Genomic DNA, 21,779 nt, shown 5'->3' with positions numbered 1-21,779 from the left:
AATTATGAATTACAGAAGGCATCAAACAACAAGCTTTCTCCGTTTTTTTTCCCACTGGTCCAACTGCCAGTCTAGTACGGACATAATAAAAAGATTTAAATACTTTTATTTACTTTTTTCCCCAGGTTTTTTGAGATATAATTAACATATAACATTGTGTAAGTTTAAGGTGTACACATGATTTGATATATGTACATATTGCAAAAATGATTATCACAATAAGGTTAACTGACACATCTCACATAATTAACACATGTTAATTACATCTCACATAATTACCATTTGTGTTCTGGTGTGTGTGTGTGTGTGTGTGTGTGTGTGTGTGTGTGTGGTGGGAACACTTAACATCTACTCTCTTAGCAGCTTTCAAATACAAAATACGATGTTAACTATTGCCATCATGTAATATATTACATCCCCAGAACTTATTCATCTTATAACTGGAAATTTGTACTCTTTGAACAACATCTCATCACATTTGGGGAAGCAGTCTCCTCTTCCAGTTTTACAAGTTTGCTTCAGCAGGGAAAGACCTTCACCAGTCAGTTCAGCTTGGGATGCTGGATGGGTCAGCTGGGAGCATTCACACACAGGCAGGGCTCTAGCTGGGCAAGGCTGCTGCCTGTGCTCTGAGGTGGGGTGGGGGGATGGCCACTTGCTGGGCTCCATGGTCAGGTGGGCCCGCTGGCTATGCTCTGCAGTCAGCTGGGGCCCCTAGCTGGTCTACACTCACCCTTGATTGAGCAGAGTCACAGACTGTGTTCCCTGGCATGGAGGTGCCCTGGGCTGGACAGCGTAATTGGGTGGGGTTGCACTCCTGTCTCCAGAATCACTCCTTGGGTGGGAGCCGCCGGCTGTGCTCCCCTAAAGGGTGGTGCCATTGGCTGTGCTCCATGTTCAGGTGTGGCTGTGGGTAGGGCTTCATGACTAGACAGCGCCTGAGCCTGTGCTTGGAGATCACGCAGGGGCTGCACCCTGTCGTTGGGCGGGGCCTCAGGTAACTTGCTGGGCTCCCTGATCTGGCAGAGCCTCCAGCTGCACCCTGCGGTTGGGTAGGGCTGGAGGCTGTGCACTGTGGCCTGGTGGGCTCACTGGCTGGGCTGCCTGCCTGGGTGAGGCAGCAGGCTTTGCTCTGCATTTGCAAGGCCTTAGCCTGGGCTTGGCTGCTGGATGAAGCTGTAGGCTGGGCTCCCCCATGGTTGGGCATTTGTAATACTGTCATTTATAATAGGAAATATGTATTTGGTCTTTGTCCCCGTTCCTGGCACACAGCTCCTAAACCCCTTTCTGCTAAATGATGAGAACCCTAAATATGTTTTTGTTATGTTAATGAAGTGACTTTTAGAAAGCCCCTAGGTAACCAAAGGATGAAGGACTGGTTCCAGGGGAACCAATCTTGTGATTAGAGTGTTGGAACCTCCTTTCTGGGAAGGGGAGAGGTGCTGGAGACTGAGTTCAATAACCAATCAATCATGCCGATGTAATGAAGCCTCCATAAAAACCCAAAAGGATGTGTGTGGGAGAGCATCCAGGCTGGTGAACAGGTGGAGGTGCTGGGAGAGCTCAGGAGCACGTGAGCTCTGTGACCCTTTCCCTATACCTGACCTTATGTATCTCTTCATCTGGCTGTTCATTTGTACCCTTTAATATCTCTTGTAAAAAACCAGTAATCTAGTAAGTACACTGGTTTCCTGAGTTCTGTGAGCTGCTCTGGCAAATTAATCAAACCCATGGAGGGGGTCGTGGGGACCTCTGATTTATAACCAGCCAGTCAGAAGCAGCGGTAATGACTTGAACCTGTGATTGGCATCTGAAGTGGGGGCAGTCATCTGGGACTGAGCCCTTCACCTGCGGAATCTAATGCTATCTCCAGGTAGATAGTGTCAGAATTGAGTTAAATCTGTGGGACATTAGGTCAGTGTCCATAGAGAAGTGAGTTAATTGGTTGGTGGTGGTGGAAGAAATGCTCATTGAAGGGGTACCATAGGCTGGGCTCTAAGGCTGCCTGTTCAGGCTCCCTGCTCAGGTGCAGCCGGGTTCATGCTCCACGGCCGGGCAGGGCTTCTGGCGTCTCCTGCAGGGGCAGGGCTGTAAGATGGACTCCTCGTCTGCCTGGGCTCTCTGACCAGGCTTCCTGGTTGGGCAGAGTGGAGGCTCTACTCAGCAGTTTAAAACCCTTTGAATATGCAATATATTTTAATCCACATTCTTATTTCAAACTCAATTATTTCCCACTACTCCCTCAGACAATGGGCTTAATCTGCTCCCTCTACTTGTACTTGTTCCTATGGAGCCCTTCGAGATGAGAACTCTGAGCTGTATGGATTAAAACGAGGAAGTGGAGAGAGAATAGGATTTACCATATCTCACTGAAACATACTTAGAGAAACCATAATCAAGAGGGAGGCTTAAGCAAATCTTCCACAGAGCTGTGACCCTCCCTATAATCCACAAGAGTTGGTAGGAGCTGCTAGGAATACGTTTGCTTTCAGGACAGATAGGATCACGAACTCCTTTGTTATACGGCAGGCCTCTGACTCTTACTATTTTAATGAAAATGTAACAAAGGATAGAATTTGTGATTTTTTGCTCAGGGTAATGATCATATGTTGTTCTGACAAGATTTTTGCATAAAAGAACATGGGAGGCACTTAAGAAAAGCTAGATTGTGCAGACGCCGTTCAACAGGACACTCTTCGCATCTGATATGACAAGTAGTGGTACCTCTTTAGAAGGATGGTTTTCAAATTGGGTTCCACAGGGTTCCTTAGATATACTGCCGTGGGGTTGAGAGAAGTCAAGAGGCTTTGAAATCCTGTCCTGAGTCTATCAAAACAGTTTCAGTTTTTACTATTGGGATTATATTTTGTGGAAAGGGTGTGACCCTAAAAATATACAAATAGATTTTAAAAAGTAAAGCACTACTTTAGAAGAGGTTTCTATAGTGTTTAACCCCGCTGTGTGTCTGTCTGTCTCCTGTCTTAGTGTACCAATAAGGAAACAGAAATAAGAAAGGAGAGATTTCCATTGTCATTCCTTTCCTGTCAGAAAGTTGTGACAGGAATACCTGGGGACTCTGGGGACTCAATTTAGATCAGAAGGGTGGTGCAGGGTATGCTAAAGATGATGCTACCTAGAAATAAAAATTCGCCATGAAAGTTAACTCAAAAATTTAACTTATTACTTTATTGTATGTCAGAAAGTCTGCTAAATGCTGAGAGCACTAAGATGAATGAAACAAGATCCCTATCCTGAAAGGACTTATAATCTAGTTTAGGGATTTCTAATATTTTTTCCATATTTTTTCTGTATATTTTAATTTTTTCTGCATTTTAATTTCTAGATCTCAGCCCAGTTCTTGGTATACAGCTGGAGTTCAGGAAATATATGTTGAATGCATGATTCCCTTTGCACTCCTGAAAATAATTCAGTTGTCTTTTTGGCTCATTTCAGCTTGGTAATGTCACCATTACCAAGCTTGTCGTGATAGCCTTCCTAAAAACAACTGGTCACTAAGAAACTGACAGTAACGTTTTCACCCAGTACATTCTTCTAAATGGAGAACACACGAGGATTCTACTAAGAGCACCCACATGATGGGATCAGAGGGGTTATACTTGGTCCAGCTGGGGACACCAAAAATAGCACAAATGTCATCTATTGACAGTGGGTGAGTTTGATAATGAGAAGATATGGTGGTAGTATGGAGAAGCAATAACGCATTATAACCATTAGTAACTACAAATTACTATGCCTGTCAATTTCACAGATATTGTATCCTCATTGAATCCTAGCAACAATCATGTAAAGTGGTGGGTGCTATTCCAATTTTATAGCAGAGAAGCTGCAGCAACAACAGATGAAGTAACTTGTTTAGAATGATTGTTAGTAAGAGATGGAATAGAGAAAGATTTTTTTAAATTTAAATTTCATTATCAAGATTAAAATATTCATGTTAATTTGAAAATGTATAAATTATAGGAGGTGTGGCCATGATTAAAAGTTAAGTTGTTCCTTTCTATTATGAAAAGTATTCAATTTAGAATTTAGTGCATCATCAAGGGGTAGTTTTACAGCCAATGTTCTTTCTTGTTATAATGCATTTAAAATTTTTAAAGTTGTGCATAGAGCATGTAGATGCTATTATGTAATTTACTATGATATGTAGATGTTAAAACCATTTTTGCTATAAAGCAATTTATTCTCAAAAATGACTAAAATTCTTAGCATTTAAGAAGTCATTTCACTGAAGAAGAAAAATAATACAGAAAAATTAAAAGACCTTTACTCTTTGTAGTAGAAATGTCAAACAATTCCATTTATTCATAAGTAGGTCAAATGAATCATTTGTCAAACAAACCACTTCCAGTCCTTATTATGTCAAGGAGTGATGAAATCATTTAATGCATGAGAAGAAGAGAAACTACAGGATAATTCAAATCCAGCCAAGTAAAAAGGGCCTAACAAGAAAAAAAAACTATTGAATATTCCTTACAGTTATTTTTTAGGTTTCTTAAATGTCATGACCCTAATTTATCAGAATAGTAATGACTTAGTAATACGTAACATTCTTTTGTGAGGTTCACATTAATCTATTTCTAAATTTTTCAAACTTCAGTTTTTTGAGGTTTGAATTCTCATCAAGACGGAGTAAACACAATCCGCCCTATTTCTCCCAAACTTATCAAAACTAAAAACCCTCATCAAAATGCATAAAGGCACTAACTGAGAACTCTCAAAAGTAAATAACAGCAAGCAGATTTGGGAGGTAAATAAAAAACATGAAGAATAACTAATACAGCTTTGAGTCACCTGTTTTGTTTTTTTCTTCTCCCATGACTCCCATGATCTTAGGTTTTAAGACATCCCAAATGTGTGAGAAAAGTCACCAAGAAGTTCTCTCTTTTTCTGTCCAGAGAATGAGGAAAGGGAGCCCTATAGAATAGCTGTACAGGAAATTTAATTTTTTGGGGGTGGAGGTGGGGAGGTGGGTTTGTTTTTATTGAGATAATTTTGGTTTATAGCATTATATAAGTTTCATGTGTACAACATTATATTTTGACTTCTGTATACACTAGCATGCTCACCATCCAAAAGTAAGTTGCCATCTGTCAACAAACAGTTTTCCCCCTTTACCCATTTCGTTCTCCTCTCAGCCCCTACCCCTGGGAACTAGTACTCGGTTCTCTGTATCTATGTGTTTGTTTTTGTTATGTTTTATTTACTTTTGTTTTTTTGTTTATATTCCACATATGAACAAAATCATACAGTATCTATCTTTCTCTCTATGACTTATTTCATTCATATAATACCCTCAAGATCCATCCATATTGCTGCAAATGGCCAGATTTTATCTTCTATGGCTGAGTAGTGTTCCACCATATAAACGTATACCATATCTTCCTTATCCGTTCACATCCATTGATGGGCACTTAGGTTGTTCCCATATCTTGGCTATTGTAAATAACACTGTGATAAACATAGGGGTGCATATATCTTTTTGAATTAGTGTTTTCATTTTCTTCGAATAAATACCCAGAAGTGGAATTGCTAGATTGTATGGTAGTTCTATTCTTAATTCTTTTGAGGAACCCCATACTGTTTTCCCCAGTGACTGCATCAATTTACCTTCCCATCAACTGTATATGAGGGTTCCCTTTTCTCCACGTCCTCGCCAATACTTGTTATTTCTTGCCTTTTTAATAACAGCATTCCTAGGAGTGTGAGGTGAGATATCTCATTGTGGTTTTGATTTGCATAGGAAACTCCAGTTTTAAAAAAACTCACCCAGCCCAGCCCTATGCAAGCCCCAGTCAGGAGGCTGCACTTGCGTAGCAAGTATAGGAGTTGTGGCCACTCAGGCACCTAAAACTATGAGATAAAATTCTTCTTTCTGATAAAAAGAACTCAGAAAAGAAGTTCCTGTGGTCCAAAGAGTGGGGGGGAAATTCAGGTTATCTTTCTCTTTCTTCTCTCACCAGTTTGCTGCTGAGGTAGACCCAATAAAAGGAAGTGAATAACAGAACAGAACACTAAAACTTCAGCCCCGTGGCTAAAGGGTCAGCAAAAAGGATCTCCTGAAGTCAGAGAGTATGGGGGAAGTCAGAGAGTATGGGGGAAATCACAGAGAGGAAGGATCTGTAGTAAGGGATCCCTAAATCTGTGTATAAAGCTGCAGGCTTATCCTCTAAACTGCATAAGCATGGAATTAACCTGAGATGTGCTGTTACACTAGAGTTTAAACCGCTGATGAGTTCCCAGACTGGCACAAATAGCACTGTATAAACTTTGAAAACTACATTGACATGTAAACTATAGCCCACAAGATACAGGTTAAGACTTGCATTTGAAACTAACGAGGTTGGTTGCTGCTAAAACAAAATGCCAACAACATTCTCTGAAGAATTTAACAATGATATTCAAAAAGTTCTGGATACAACTGAAAAGTACTTGATATACAAGTACCTGTAAAATCTTAATAAAACTCACAGGTGCTAGAAAATTCACAAATGCTAACCCTGAGATGACTCAGATGCTGGAGTTATCAAACAATTTAAAGCAGAAATTATAACCATTCCTCATGAAGGGAAAATATTCTTGAAATGAATGGGAAGACAGAAGTTCTCAAAAAAGAAGTAGAAACTATAAAGAAGGGAAAAAATGGAAATTTTAGAACTGAAAAATACAATAATGGAATTAACAAAAAGCACATATAGCTTACTTGCATAATGGATATGACAGAGGAAAGAATTAACTTGAAGACAGAAATTTTCCAAACTGAAACTTTTTTCAGATTGGAAAGTTAACATATACATCAGTGGAATCCCAGAAAGACAGAAGAGAAAAATCAATGCAGAAAATTTATTTTAAGAAACAATGGCGGGCTTCCCTGGTGGCGCAGTGGTTGAGAGTCCGCCTGCCGATGCAGGGGACGCGGGTTCGTGCCCCGGTCCGGGAAGATCCCACATGCCGCAGAGCGGCTGGGCCCGTGAGCCATGGCCGCTGAGCCTGTGCGTCCGGAGCCTGTGCTCCGCAATGGGAGAGGCCACAGCAGTGAGGGGCCCGCGTACCACAAAAAAAAAAAAGAAAGAAAAGAAACAATGGCTTAAAATTTCCAAAATTTGGTGAAAGATATAATTAAACAGATACAAGAAATTTGGTGACATCTAACCAGGATAAATGCAAAGAAAACTACATCCCAATACATCATAATCACACTACAAAAACTAAAAATGAGGAAAAGAATCTTGAAATTAGCCAGAGGAAAGCAACATATCACATATAGGGGAATGCCAACTTGAATTACCTCAAATTTCTCACCAGAGACCATGAGGGGTGTAAAATAGTGGGAAAATGTCTTTGAAGTTCAAAGAGAAAAATTTATCTTCCCAGAATTTTATATCCAGATAAAATAGCCTTCAGAAATAAAGGATAAATAAGGACATCTTAAGATGAAATAAAACAAAGAGAATTTGTCTCCAGGAGACCTTTTCTAAAAGAAAGAAGTTATGTAGGCAGAAGGATGACATTAGAGGGAAACTTGGAACTTCAAAAAGAAGAAACACCGAAACAGTAAATAAATATGCAAAATAAACTTCTTTAGTTCTTTAAAACGTATGACTATTGGAAGCAAAAATTATAAAATTGTCTGATGGGGTTTTTGATGGGTCTTCTGATCTTAAGCATATATATCTTCTCCAAAGCACCACCCCCATCCCAACTTGTCAGCCTCCAAGCCTTTCTTAGCCATGGCCAAAATTGAAAAGCAGCATACTGATGAATGAAATAAGGAGCCCGTTTAGTGTAGATATTTTACATTTGATAGGAGGAATGAAAACACGAGCTTTAATTTCATTTAAAACTTCTCCAAAAAAAATCCCTAAGAATTGAATTTGTCTTTCTGTTAGTAGAACTTATCAACATTAAGAAGCTAGGTACTTTTTCACTGCTCCTTCTTGCCTCGTCTTTCTTCTTTAGTTTCTTACTTTATTGTTCATGTCCTATTCCCTCCCCACAACTTCCTGTCATGTATAATGCATGACAACTGCAAGATAAAGCAGGTAGGGTAAAGACACCTATATAGCCATAAGCATTCTACATTTCACTTGAAGAGGTAAAATATTAACTTTAAGTAGACTGAAAAATTAGGTGTAATCCCTACAGCAATCACTAATGAAAACTAAATAAAGGCATACAATCAAAAAGCCACATAAATTAAAATGGAATACTAAAACATATTCAAATAATCCACAAATCAGGCAAGAAACAGAAAAAAAAGATGAAGAGAATAAGAAAATGGTGAGCCAAAACCCAAATATATCAATAATTACATTGAGTGAAAATAGTATAAACACACCAAAAGACAAATATTTTCAGACTAAATTAACAAAGAAGACCCAATTATGTGCTAGGAAAATTGTGTCCTAGGGGAAGGTAAATAGCCAAACATTTTATGGAATGATGGGTAAAGAGTCTGAATTAAATTGATGCCTGGAAGTCTAAAGTGTCATCATGATCTGTCAAAGTGGGTGCATATAGAGGCCAGGTAATAAATAAAAACTGGCTCAAAGGATTCACTGGGTGCTTGAACCCACCAGTAGTCATTTTCCCGGTCCCAAATGTAGTCAGAATAGGCATCCTTGGTAATGGCACAACACCTACAATGGATGCTTGGCCTGTGGGGTAAAAGGTGTTATGGTGTGAAATTCTAAAGGGAAGCTTCTGATACTGTAAAACTCCCTTCCAACACAGCAAGTCAAAATTAATACTACAGGGCTTCCCTGGTGGCGCAGTGGTTGAGAGTCCGCCTGCCGATGCAGGGGACACGGGTTCGTGCCCCGGTCCGGGAAGATCCCACATGCCACGGAGTGGCTGGGCCGGTGAGCCATGGCTGCTGAGCCTGCGCGTCTGGAGCCTGTGCTCCACAACGGGAGAGGCCGCAACAGTGAGAGGCCCGCGTACCGCAAAAAAAAAAAAAAAAAAAAAAAAAATTAATACTACGTCCCATTTGACTGATGGAGATGCACGCCACTCAACAACCTACAGAATACAGAGTTGGTGTTTCCAGCCAGTTTTACACTTTCTTCACTAGTCTGGCTCCTGTAATAACAAGATGGATTCTAGAAAATTGCATTAGACTATGGCAAATTCAACCAAGGAATAGCCCTAATTACAACTACCATGCCAGGTGGGATATCTTAGCTTGAGCAGATTAAAATAGCCCCAGGTACACAGAATATAGCCACTGATTTATCAAATGCACGCTTTCCCATAACTATCGGAATAGGGGATCAGAAATAGTTTGAATTCAGATAACAGGCAACAGTATAAATTTAGAGTTTAGTCTAACTTCTTGCAAAATACCATGCTGATCCACTATATCAATGACCGCATGCTATCTGGGCGAGATGAGTGAGAAGTGGCTAGCATATCAGAGACCTTGTTAAGGTATCTGTGCTCCAGAGAGTGGGAGATAAACCCTAACAATTCAGGGGTAGGCCACATCAGTGAATCTGTAGTGGGCACGGGCATTCCAGGACATTGCAAAGTAAAAGCAAATTATTGCATCTTGCACCTCCCAATACAAAGAAACAGGCACGATGACTGGTAGGGCTCTTCAGATTCCAAGGGCATTCAATAACCGGGAACACTGTACTGACATGTACACCAAACGACATGGAAGCTTTGAGTGGGACCCAAAGAGGAAAAGCTCTGTAGCGAGGCCAGGCTACAATGGAAGCAGCCTTGCTACTTAAAACAAACCAGGCAGGCCCTGTGGCATTACCAGCTGTGGGAAATGATACCATGTGGAATTTATGACAACCTCCCAATGGGATACTCACAACCCAGAACCATAGAGCAAGGCCATACCACCTGCAGCAGAGACTTTAATATCTTCAGAAAAACAATTCCCTGTGCGCCCTCGCTGAGATGGAGTACCTGACCACGGGGTACCAAGTGACCCTACAGCCGCAACTGCACATCGTCACCTCAGTTCTCTCAGACTCGCCTGAAGTCAGGTGGGCCCTGTAACAGTCCTTTTTAACATAAAAATGCTCTATCAAGAATCAAGCACGGGTCCCTCATGAGCTAGTCCGCTGTTGCACACGCCGCACGTAGTCCACCAGTGTTACACAGAGCCTCTCCCTCCTGCCCTCGCCCATACCTGCGCAATCTCAGAAGACCATGGCAAAGGGATTTCCCCACAACAAACTCCCCCTGACCCAACGGTCAGAGTCACACTGCGACGGCAGCCGTCCCATGGGCCCGGCAAAGTGAGAGGGACAAGGCTTGGTCCCCATGGGAGTGCGAAGGCAGGAACCTCTGAGACCTGGTCACGGCACAGACCAGCACAGGCAAGCACGGGAGTCCATCCCCTTCCAGGCTGCCCAGTGCGCCGGGGGCCAAAGCCCCAGGGTACCGGCGGCGGCACAGGCTTACCTCTAGCAGGGGCAAATGCCGCCGCAGCAATCCAACAGCACGGGCTTAGAGCATCCTCGGGGCAGCTTCTCCTCCCAGCAGCTGTGAGGGGTCTTGAGTTCGTCCCAGGAGACCGTCGCTGCCTGCTTCTCGAGCCTTCCCCAGAATGGCGTCTGAGCACCGCTCTTCCTTTTGACTCAGCCCTGCCGCCGGCACACCGCGATGGGGCAGCTGGCTCCTTCACCCAAGCCTCCGCGTCAGCAAACGTTCCCCTTTTATGAATAACCCGAGTGGCACCTGAGGGCCGGGCCCAGGGCCTGGTGGGGGCAATGCGGTGGAGTGTGGCGCTTCCCAGGAAGGCAAACAGGAGCCCTCATGGTACGCTTTGTAGCTTAGCGGGGAGTAAGTAGGGGCCCTGCTGGAGGGGCAGGGAGAGGACGCGCTAGGTGTCAGGGAGGCTCAGAGAAGGGCAGAATCGGGCCCGAGGTGCTGCCGCCACGACCACTCTTCCTAGAGGAAGCCCAGTCTTGCAGGATCTCGGGGATAGAGTGGGGGCTGAGGGTCGGCATGGGAGTCCTGGGATGAGAAACACCTGGGTGCCCTCGGCCTCGGCAGCCCCGCATCCCTGACTCTTCTGGTTCACAGGACCTGACCACAAGAGGCACACAGTGCAAAGGGGTACGTGCTTGTGCCCAAGAATATGGATTTTTACTTACCACTTCTGAGTGAGCTAATATTGCTACCGATGGTGCCTCTAGAATGGAGAGTGCTGGTCTGCTGTGAGGGAGACAATGAGTACCAGCTGTGGCTCTGAGCTCCGCTGCAGGGGCTGTAGTTTGTCCCGCTAACTTTCCTCCGCTATAAAGTTCATTTAAGAAGAGAGGTCTGCTAGAATCCTACGGAAGTTGCTTACAGATTGTTTATCGAGAAATTGGATGCTATTTGCACAAAGGGTGGATTTGGCGGACACTATGATATGTCCCCCGGATCTCCCTTCAGTGCAGGACTATGGCCCCAATTGTTGGAAGTGCTGCTGGCTGACAGGCTTCAGCTGTCCGCTCTTTCAGGGTTGACCTCAGCTGCAGGGAGTGACCTTGCTCAAGGTTTGGGAATCACATCCAGTGAATGACTGATAAAATTGTATGGAGGCCTGGCCATCTTGGCCAAACTCAGGACAACTCTTAAAGCGGTATTCGAGCTCCGGAGAAACTTTTGGAGTAGGTGAAGGTTGTCACTGGTCCTAATTCTTAGCTTGACCTTTCTCTCTGCTCAATCCTATTTCCTTTTCGTCCCTTCTACAGGGATTGTCCCCAGGAAAGCTCCTGATAAGCATTCAGCAAACTAAACTCAGTCTTACAGTCACCTTCTGGAGAAACCCAGCCTGTGACAATACTTCACACTCAGTGTGAATTTTTCTCTTTTGCATTTGTTAATTTCTGTCATATTCTTCTGAAATTATTCTTGGGTAGTTTCATGTCTGTGTCTTTTTAAGCTCTAGGACAGAGAGAAAGAAAGAAACATTACTGGCCATCTACCTAGTTTTGAAAGAAATGAAAGAAACATTACTGGCCATCTACCTAGTTTTTTCTTGTGTACAATACTTTTCCCCCCATAGTGTTCTCAGCCTCGACTCATGTTTGGATATTTCCAGCGGTATCCTGAGCAGACAGTCATGCACCACTCTGATGTTTACGAAGTCTCCTTCTTGTGTCTTCTAACAATTTGCCTTTGTTTTGTTTATTAATCCACCTCCACATGACAGTTTTAAATAAATGAAAACATCTAGCGTGTCCTCTGCTGAATCTTCTTGATGCTAAATAAATCCAGTTTCCTCAACCATTCCTCATATGTTTCAAGATCCCTCACCATCATAGTTCCACCTCTCCTATAAACTTTTGGTAAATTGCTCATCCCTAAGCACAGAGAGAACTCAATTTTTTAAACTTTTCGCTCATTCCCATTATCAAAACATCTTGTCCAGAGTGGGTATTAAAATACAAATGAACAAATAGTACAGGAAAGATGATACTTCAAGTTATTTAATCCTTTTCAAGTACTAATATACTTAAAAAGTATCCAAACCTTTTTATTTAATCCTCCTCTTCCTCAAATATAATGGCTTTGCCCATGAATGTTATGGTAGGAATTCTGGTCCCTTTGTGGGCCTAATATGGTTTATTAATGGTATCGTTACTCTGTGAAATGATTTGACAAATCAGAGGTAATTAAATTTTTCCTTCTTTTAGTTAAAAGTGGGTGACTGATTTTTATTCTGATTGTCATCACTAATGGCAGTGCGGGATTTAGCATTCTGTGCTCTGCATCGAGGACAGCAAAAGGGTGAGCTAGCTGTCAGTTTGACTGACATTTTATGCAAATGACATGAAGCAGTATACCTCTTGTACAGGGCTCATTGAAAATTATAATTGTGTATTTAAAAATGTATACAAGCCATATTTTATATTAACAGCATGTGTTTTGTGGTGCAGGTAACACACTACAAGAAACAAACATCCTTAAATTGCTAAGGAAATGAGGCTGCTGGCTATGGTAACATACTTAATTTTTTTCTTTTTTTGGAGAATGAAAAGTGTCCACTTCAATGATAAATTCTAATTATTAAATTCTGTTTTTAACTCTGAGTTCCATAGAGGGCTGCAGTCCACATCTTTTGATAACTTAAATGGCAATTTGCTTTGGAAACTACGATGATATGAGGCTTATGTCATTAGGAAGAAAAGCTCATTAAATTAATTCCCAGTTCATAATTTACTTTAGGAAATTATTAATGTTGAAAAGATTAGTTGGGAGGAAGATTGATGAGTTTAGTTTTCTCACGGAACACTGAGGTTGTAAAAAAAAGTTAACTGATTTATCATTTTTATATTGTGTGTACTTCTTAATGAGCAAGGTGACTTTTGGTTCAGTCGACTTTATTATTTGATAGTTCCCTAAGAGAATAAGTTTCCATCTTTGCTGAGGAGCTGTATGGCATAGTGGATATGAGCATAAGCTTCAGAATCAGAAGTTTACATTCCAACTCTGTTGCCTATTAGCTACGTGACCTTGGTCCAGTTGTATTTTACCTTTAACAGCCAAATTTTCCTCATCTGAAAAATGAGAATGGCAGCAATAATCACAAGGTAGCTACTCTCATTATATTTTGGATGGAGCAAGGTTCAGGAGCTTTGGTATAATCAATGTTCTCTTCATATAAGAGAAAAATACTCTAACACAGATATTCATTACAACTTAGAGAACAGTAAAAGAGGAAAAATTCAGGTATTCTGACTCCAAAGGCCATTTTTTCCCACTTCTTAGCCCAAAACATAACAGGGTATCCAGCTGAGAGAAGATTTTTTGATAACTCTAGAGAAAGATGCAGTATATTTTTCTTGGGGGCTTCAGAGAGAAAAGCTATTGGTAGATTATACAGTAAATATTAGACATAAGTAATCTCAGAATGAGAAGGGAAGGAAAATGAATGCTGATTTCTTACTGTGTGCCGAACTCTGTGATATCACCTCCATGATTTTACAGCCTCCTTGAACTCTGTTCAGTGTCTGTGGGAACCTCAGTCAACAACCACATAGGTATGTCTTCCATGAAGGCCTGCACGTAATACCTTTGTTGCTATAGCCCAAGGCTCCAAAGTTGTCCTAACCATTGCTACAACCTCAGTTACTTCCAGGGAGCCACCAGTCTTGCTGAACATTCTGGCATTCATAAAGCACTTTGTTAGCTAGCAAGGACTTTGCCTCCAAGGATGGCTGGAGAGCACTTTCAGAAGTGATGTCTTATGATATTCTCAGGTGCCTGTTCCTCAAGTGGTAGTTCTACTACTGTCTTGCATGTTTTTCTCTTAAAATACATAGCACGCAAGCCTTCCCAGAAATGAGACGTTTCAAGCTGTTACATGGTTCATCTAGGGGTTTCTTCTATGGGGACTCGCTAGAACCCACAGACCCAGGATCCAACCTATGACTTAACTGTTTAATAGGTTATTTCCTCCTTACCAAGTTGCCTCTTAAGTGAATTGTAGCAATTCTAATGTAAAATAAATATTGAAAGTAAAATATTGGCCTCATATTTAGAAGGTAACATTTTATAAATTTGGGGTACTAGTTCAATTTACACACATGGTCTCCAAAGCAATAGTGGCTCAGTATATATCTATTGTATTAAATTTATAATGCTGCTATTCAAAATCGGGAATAATCAGAGGCACCAAGAGATACACAGGGATCTCAGAGAGGAAATTTTGTTGAAAGAAAACAATAGATCATAGCAATAATATCTTTTCAAGGTACAGAAAAATGGCCTAAGGTACCTTAACTGGTTTCTTATCTGAGGCTCTGAGATCTCAATTGTGAAAGATATTTTATTGTGGAGAATAAAAAGAAAATATCCCAGAAGCTCTAGTGAGTTAAAGGGAGAGGCCGCTGACTGAGGCAATCAAGGTAAATGATGCTTGTATGATGCCCAAGGCCCAGACTGAGAACTAAAGGGACCCAAGGTTTACTGACTTCAAGGCAAACCTAACAGCTTAGCCTGTGAGCTGGAAGGGCTGTTGAGACACGTAGTAAATCAAACCCAATTAGTTCCCAATGCAGACAGTTCAAGTGGGAAGTGACTTTCTAAAAAAACCTGCTTGTTACAGCAGTGTGGGTTAGTGGCCTTCTTTTACTTTAGAATACTTCTTAAATGAATTTTGGGTTGACAACACCCTTCTTCTGATTCTGGAGGGAAAACTCTTACATGAAAGGTGAAATTATTTGAATCAGTCACTCAGTCCTGCTGATTGCCTGTGGACAAGGCCTATCTTCAGATCAGAAAACGGAATTCTTATGTCTGATTACAGTTTTATTATAGGAACACTCATATATATTTTTAAAACCTATCAAGAAGAAAATAAAAGACATAAGCATATTACCTTGAAATAAAAGCTGTTAATCTTGAAATAAAAGCTGTTAATATTTTCTTCTAGAAACATCATAATTTTATAATAAACATTTTTTAAGCAAACTTTGCACACATCCACTATTATTTCTTTAGGATAAATTACTAGAAGTAAAATTTGGTGGTCATAGTTTATGCAGAAGTTTAACACATCGTATTTATCACAAAACTGCCCTCCAGAAGGTTGTGTGAACTAAATATACTGCCAGCTCTTTCTATCAAAGTATTAACGATGTAGTCTTTTGCATTTCTTCTGGGAAAAGCCAGGTAGCTCCTTTGTAGCAGCGATAAATTGGCTCTCAGGAGTAATGGAAACAAAAGGGCCTGAACTTTGGAAGTATAGAGACTTTACTTTGGATCAGAGACAAATTACTTGTGATACTACACTTCAGGAGAAACTGAGACTGGAGATTCAGGAGGACAAAATGAGGACTGTTTGGTGAGCTACTCAGCCCTACCTGGAGGATTTTGTGTGTGTGTGTGTGTGTGTGTGTGTGTGTGTGTGTGTGTGTGTGTGAAATGCACACAAATGTTGTCTACCCAAAACATGGAGGGTCTAATGGTTTGAACAGAGATGTTCCTTTTATTTTCCTAAGTTTCTGATAGAGCAAGAGATTATTGTAATATGGTATAATTTATTGATAGACTGATTTTATAATTGCTTATTGAACACCAAATGAAAATATGGGTGTTCCAGATGTTATATCAACTAATATGAAAAAGGACTCATATTCTTCTCTCTGCTTTGTTAAAGCATTGTATGAGAAGTTGACTGCCATGCAGAGATGCCATGTGCTTTGAAGAGGGTAACAGAATTGGAGGTGCATTTCTGGAAATGAATAGTGTAGCTTCAGTAATGGATAAAAAGGGCATAGAGAGAGTTTGAATGATTTTGGCTTTGAGCAAAGAGATAACAGATTGTATTAAACAGACAGGGACATTGCATTGCTGAGGATGAGGCTGGGGCACGTTAGCTGAAGCAGGAGTATCTACAAGTAAACTAGGAGTGGTCTCCTCTAAGAACTTTGCCAGTAGGAATGAAGAGGTGTTCGTATTTTATAGACCTATCCAGCTTATTTATAACAAGAGTGTCTGTCCTCAAGCTTTGAAAGATAGAGGTAGTAAAGGGGGTAATAAGTGGCAAGTGTGTTATAATCCCTGTCTTTAAAGTTCAAGGCTGTGAATGAGGAAGAGAGGTGGGTAGATAGCACTGAGAACAGGCTGGATCAAAACACCAAAATGTTTTAATTTTATATATTTAAAAATGCATTTCTCTGATTATAAAAATAATGTAGCTTATTACTAAATATTTTGAGAAAAGCAAAGTATAAAGAAGATAATGAAAATGATCCATAATCTCACAAGCCTTTTAGTTCAAATGCTTATACAAACACATACTGTTAGTGCATAACTATTTTGCCTTTATATCTTAATTTGGAAATGTGTAACTGAAGAGAGAACAACTCAGATAATTACTGTCTTAGTTTCAGCAAAAGTTTGCAGAATAAAGTTAGTAATATCTTACTGTCAGTCTCTGTGACCTATGATTCTCACAAAGTTATTGGAGGTGTTATTCTCACCTCTGAGCTAAGAATATTTTAATGTAAAATCCTTTGTTGTGGATTTGTTAACATGCAGTTGAACATTGTCTAAAATGGTATTTTTAAAAAGAACATATTAAAGATGCATGCACAAAGTGAGTGGTTTATCAAAACATCAGCATTCTTTTGTTTAGAATCATTTGCTAATTGGCAATTCAAGGTTAATACCTCTGAAGATAGAAAAGTAATTGATCTAGTGTTAGGCGAGGCTCAGCACAGTTGAGAGGTTTCTCTGCCCCACTCTGATAAAGACTCTTTTCATTGTTCCAGAGCTAATGTTGCTATTCTCTATTTTCCTGATATATAGTATACACATAAATAACGATAGTAAGAAGTTCATTCATTCAATATCTATCCAGAATTTAAAGCACTGTTATAAGTTAGTTTTCATTTTTTGGAGACATTGAACTTTGCAAGAGATGGTGTTTCTTCTTTTTTGGGGACCGCAAGGAAGCTCAAATCAAATACGTATCATACCTCTTGTAGGTAATGGCTGGCACTTCTGGTTTAATCTTTTTTTTTTTTTTTTAGTTCGCTGTGCTATACAGTAGGTCCTTGTTGGTTATCTATTTTAAACATAGCAGTGTGTACATGTCAATCCCAAACTCCCAGTCTATCCCTCTATTAAACTTTGGGTTTAATCTTGTCCTGTCTTTATTTCTCTACCTTTACGTCCCTTTCCCTCATTTCCTTGTCTATTTTGTTTCATTTGTTTGTATGTAAGATTAGCCAGAAATGAAAGTTGAAATCCCAGTGACCTAACACAACCATGGTTTATTTCTTGCTTATGTACATTATAGGTTGGTGCAGGGCTTTGTGTCATGTGTCAGTTACCAGCCCAAGGTAAAAAGTTTTACCATCTGTAGCTGCACTGTCTGGAACATGCAGTCACTTTGGTCATTACAGCAAGAGAAGAGCACCTGGAAAGATGCACATGCTATTTTCACTGTTTCAGCCACCAAGGGACACAATTTTGTTCACCTTTTTGTTGCTTTATTGACCAGGCCTGGCTGTAAGGCCCTAACCAGTAGCAAGGGAGCCAGGAAATATAGAGGTTCAAATGCAATGTTTGGTGAGCACACTGTCTGTCTCAGCGTACTTTCGACAGGATTTTGAGAGGTATTTTTAGAATGAGGTAGGTCATTATTAATATAAGTATTGTCATTTTTGTAGGTCAAAATGGTTAAATATCAGCAGTTTTATACAGTTCAGCCTAATAAATAAATAAATGCATAGTGTCACAAGCACTTTACCGAGTTAGCACTGTCCATTCCCTTAAAAAGAGACTGCCTGTTAGCAGGAGCGAGCCTGCATACAAATAACTGCAATTAAATTGGAGAAGATCTGTGAAGGAGATACATGCAAAGCATGAGGGCATTAGAGAAGGGTGATTAGTTATGTAAACACTTGTTAAGGGAGGTGTCAGGTGTTAATTGTTGGTGGTCAGCATGAGAAGTAATTTCTAGACAGAAGGAATGACAAGCACGCAGAGAAATGAAAATAAAAAGGTCTAGTTTAGAAAAGCCCAGTAACATAGGAGAAGTAAGAGAAAGGCTTGCTTGGAATGAGTTCATAAATGTAGATAGGATGAGGCTGAGATGACTTTGTATGTCATGCTAAGGAATTTTTACTTTTTTTTTTTTGCGGTACGCGGGCCTTTCACCGCTGTGGCCTCTCCCGCCGCGGGCTCCGGACGCGCAAGCCCAGCGGCCACAGCCCACGGGCCCAGCCGCTCCGCGGCATGTGGGATCCTCCCGGACCGGGGCACAAACCCGCATCCCCTGCATCGGCAAGTGGACTCCCAACCACTGCGCCACCAGGGAAGCCCGGAATTTTTACTTTTTGCTGACAGCAGTTTGAAGTTACTGAAGGCCTGGCGCGATAGAATCAGAACTGTCTTTAGGGGATAAGGAAGGAATTACACTGTACGAAATGCTGGATGTTTTAAAGTGGAGAGTTTCTTGGGTACTTTTGTGTTCCTTTCCAGTGTGGACACGTCCTTTAAACTTTATGCAATAAAATCTCCCAACCTTATAGTAATCAAATGTCACAAAAATCGAGGCAAGAAAGGATGGGTATGGTGTAGACCAGGTCTCTGGCTAATATCAAAGAGGAAAATGGCTGGTGAAAATATCAGCCATGGTTCTAGATTATCACCTGAACCTGGTCCACTGACATCTTCCAAGGGTCAGAGGTTTAGAGGTTTCAGAGTCTAGATTTGTGTTCTATGTGAGAATTTTCTTTATATTTAATAAACTTGAATGTGACCACTGAGTCTTAATGTTTGAAGAGGCCCTTGAAAAACCAATTTATTCTCAAGACAGATCATTCGATTAAAGAAAATGAAAGTGTTTTTCTGTTGTTTGGCATTACAAAGAACAATACCTGAAAACTGGGAAGAAAAAACAAAACAGAGAATCTGGCTAGCAATCCCAAACAGAACCTCTTCAATTTTTAACTAAAATATCTATAATGATACATGACTCCCCGTAATGGAAAAAAATGTTATTTAAAACTATAAGGAGGAAATAAGCTGCTGTTCAATGGATACAGAGTATCAGTCACACAGGATGAAAAAGTTCTAGAGCTCTGCTGTACAACATTGTGCTTATGCTTATGTACAACATTAATGCTGTACACTTAAAAATTTGTTAAGAGGGGATATCTCATGTTATGTGTTTTTTACCATAATTTTTAAAAAGATGCTCAAAATCATTAATCATCAGAAAAAATATAAATCAAAACCACAATGAGATATCACTTCACAACCAGTAGAATAGTTATAAAAAAAAAAAAGGAGAGTACAGTATTAGTGAGAATGTAGAGAAATTGGTTTCCTGGTACATTGCTGGTGGGAATATAAAATGGTGGAAAACAGTTCTCAAAACCTGAATGTAGAATTACCACCTGACTCAACAATTGCATTTGTAGGTATATATGTCAAAGAATTTAAAACAGGACTCAGGTATTTGTATGTCAATGCTTACTGCAACATTGTTCACAGTAGCCAAAAGATGAAAACAACCCAAGTGTCCATCAGCAGACGCATGGATAAACAAAATGCAGGATATATATACAATGGAATATTATTCAGCTATAAAAAGGAATGAAGTTCTTGTACATATTGCTACGTGGATAAAACTTAAAAACATTGTTCAAAGTGAAATAAGCCAGACATAACAGGGCAAATATTGTATGATTCCACTTATATGAAATGTCTAGAATAGGCAAATTAATTGACACAGAAAGTAGAATAGAGATTACTAAAGATGGGAAGAGGGAGGAATGGGGAGTTATTGCCTAATGGTCAGAGTTTTTGCTAGGGGTGATGAAAAAATTTTGGAAATAGTGATGATTAGTTGCATAACATTGTGAATGCAATTAATGCCACTGATTTGTACACTTAAAATGGATAAAATGGAAACTTTTATGTTATATGCTTCACTACAATAAGAAGTTTTTTTAATTAAAAAAATAAAATAAATAAAACTGTAATGAACAATAACCACTCTCACATTTTAATCTCTGTGTATTTGGGAGACAATTCACATCAGCAAGAAAATAAATCTCGCCCTTTTGTGGCCATCGCTGAAGCGCTAGCAGCCAAAATGAAGTTCAATCCCTTTTGACTTCTGACCGAAGCAAGAACCAGAAAAGGCATTTCAATGCACCTTCCCACATTCACAGGAAGATTATGTCTTCCCCTCTTTCTAAAGAGCTGAGACAGAAGTACAATGTCCGATCCATGCCCATCCGGAAGGATGATGAAGTTCAGGTTGTACGAGGGCACTACAAAGGGCAGCAAATTGGCAAAGTAGTCCAAGTTTACAGGAAGAAGTATGTCATCTACATTGAACGAATGCAGCGGGAGAAGGCTAATGGCACAACATGTGGGCATTCAACCCAGCAAGGTGGTTATCACCAGACTAAAACTGGACAGAGACCACAAAAAGATCCTCGAACGTAAAGTCAAATCTCGCCAAGTAGGAAAGGAAAAGGGCAAATATAAGGAAGAAACAATTGAGAAGATGCAGGAATGAAGTAATCTTGTATACAACTTTCATTAAAAACTGTTAAAATGAAAAAAAAAGAAAAAAAAAGAAATCTCTATACTTATCTCTTCTATGAAAAAGTTTCGTAGGAAAACTAAGAAGGAAAGTGATATGGCAACGTCTTTGCCAGTTCAGAATAATGACATGAATGAATCTTCATGAAGGTACTTGAGATGCAGAATCAGGAAGTGGGGGGGCTGTCCTAAGTGGGAAAGTCTGAGGACGAGCAGCAGTCTTACTCCTTCATTAAAGTCTGCTACACATTCAAAAGTCGGTGGGATGGATGATCTACAGTCTTTCAGGAAAGTTTCATCCGCCTTGTGAAGACGTGGGAATTCTTCTCAGTACCTGTGGTGTGACTTAGATGTCAACTAAGAGAACCTAATATTTGAGACTGAAATTAAAATGTCTCAAAATCAAATTTGCCTGTCATAGGATCACTTAATTATTGTCTCATCTCTCCGGAGATTCGAAGTGGTATGGGGGATCTGGGTTTCTCCCCTCCAGCAGAACCATTCACATTATGGTCTGCAAAGATGTCCCCTGTAACATGAATAGACAATGCTTTCCCATCAAGCATTCTCAACACAGATGATATCACTCCCAAGAGGGTGAAAATGTGTTCTTTTTGATGGGGGGCAGGTAAGGGAAGGAACAAAAAATCTTACTCTTTTAGGTATGAAGCACAGATATATGTACAGTACATAAAAGACACACAGCATATCTGTGATATTAAAATTTCATGAGA

General features: G+C 40.3%; 1 pseudogene across 1 annotated transcript; it reads left to right on the top strand.

Annotated features, from left to right (window-relative positions):
* The first annotated feature begins 20,557 nt into the window (after positions 1–20,557).
* Positions 20,558–21,019, top strand: LOC309824502 (large ribosomal subunit protein uL24-like; annotated as a pseudogene). Its single transcript has one exon. The product of its transcript is annotated as a large ribosomal subunit protein uL24-like (transcript).
* The last annotated feature ends 760 nt before the right edge of the window (positions 21,020–21,779 follow it).

Source organism: Grampus griseus, assembly GCF_964374135.1.
Source record: "Grampus griseus genome assembly, chromosome: 6".
NCBI classification, from domain to species: domain Eukaryota; kingdom Metazoa; phylum Chordata; class Mammalia; order Artiodactyla; family Delphinidae; genus Grampus; species Grampus griseus.
The sequence above is the reverse complement of the archived record's forward strand: the minus strand, read 5'-3'. Positions and strand labels throughout refer to the sequence as shown.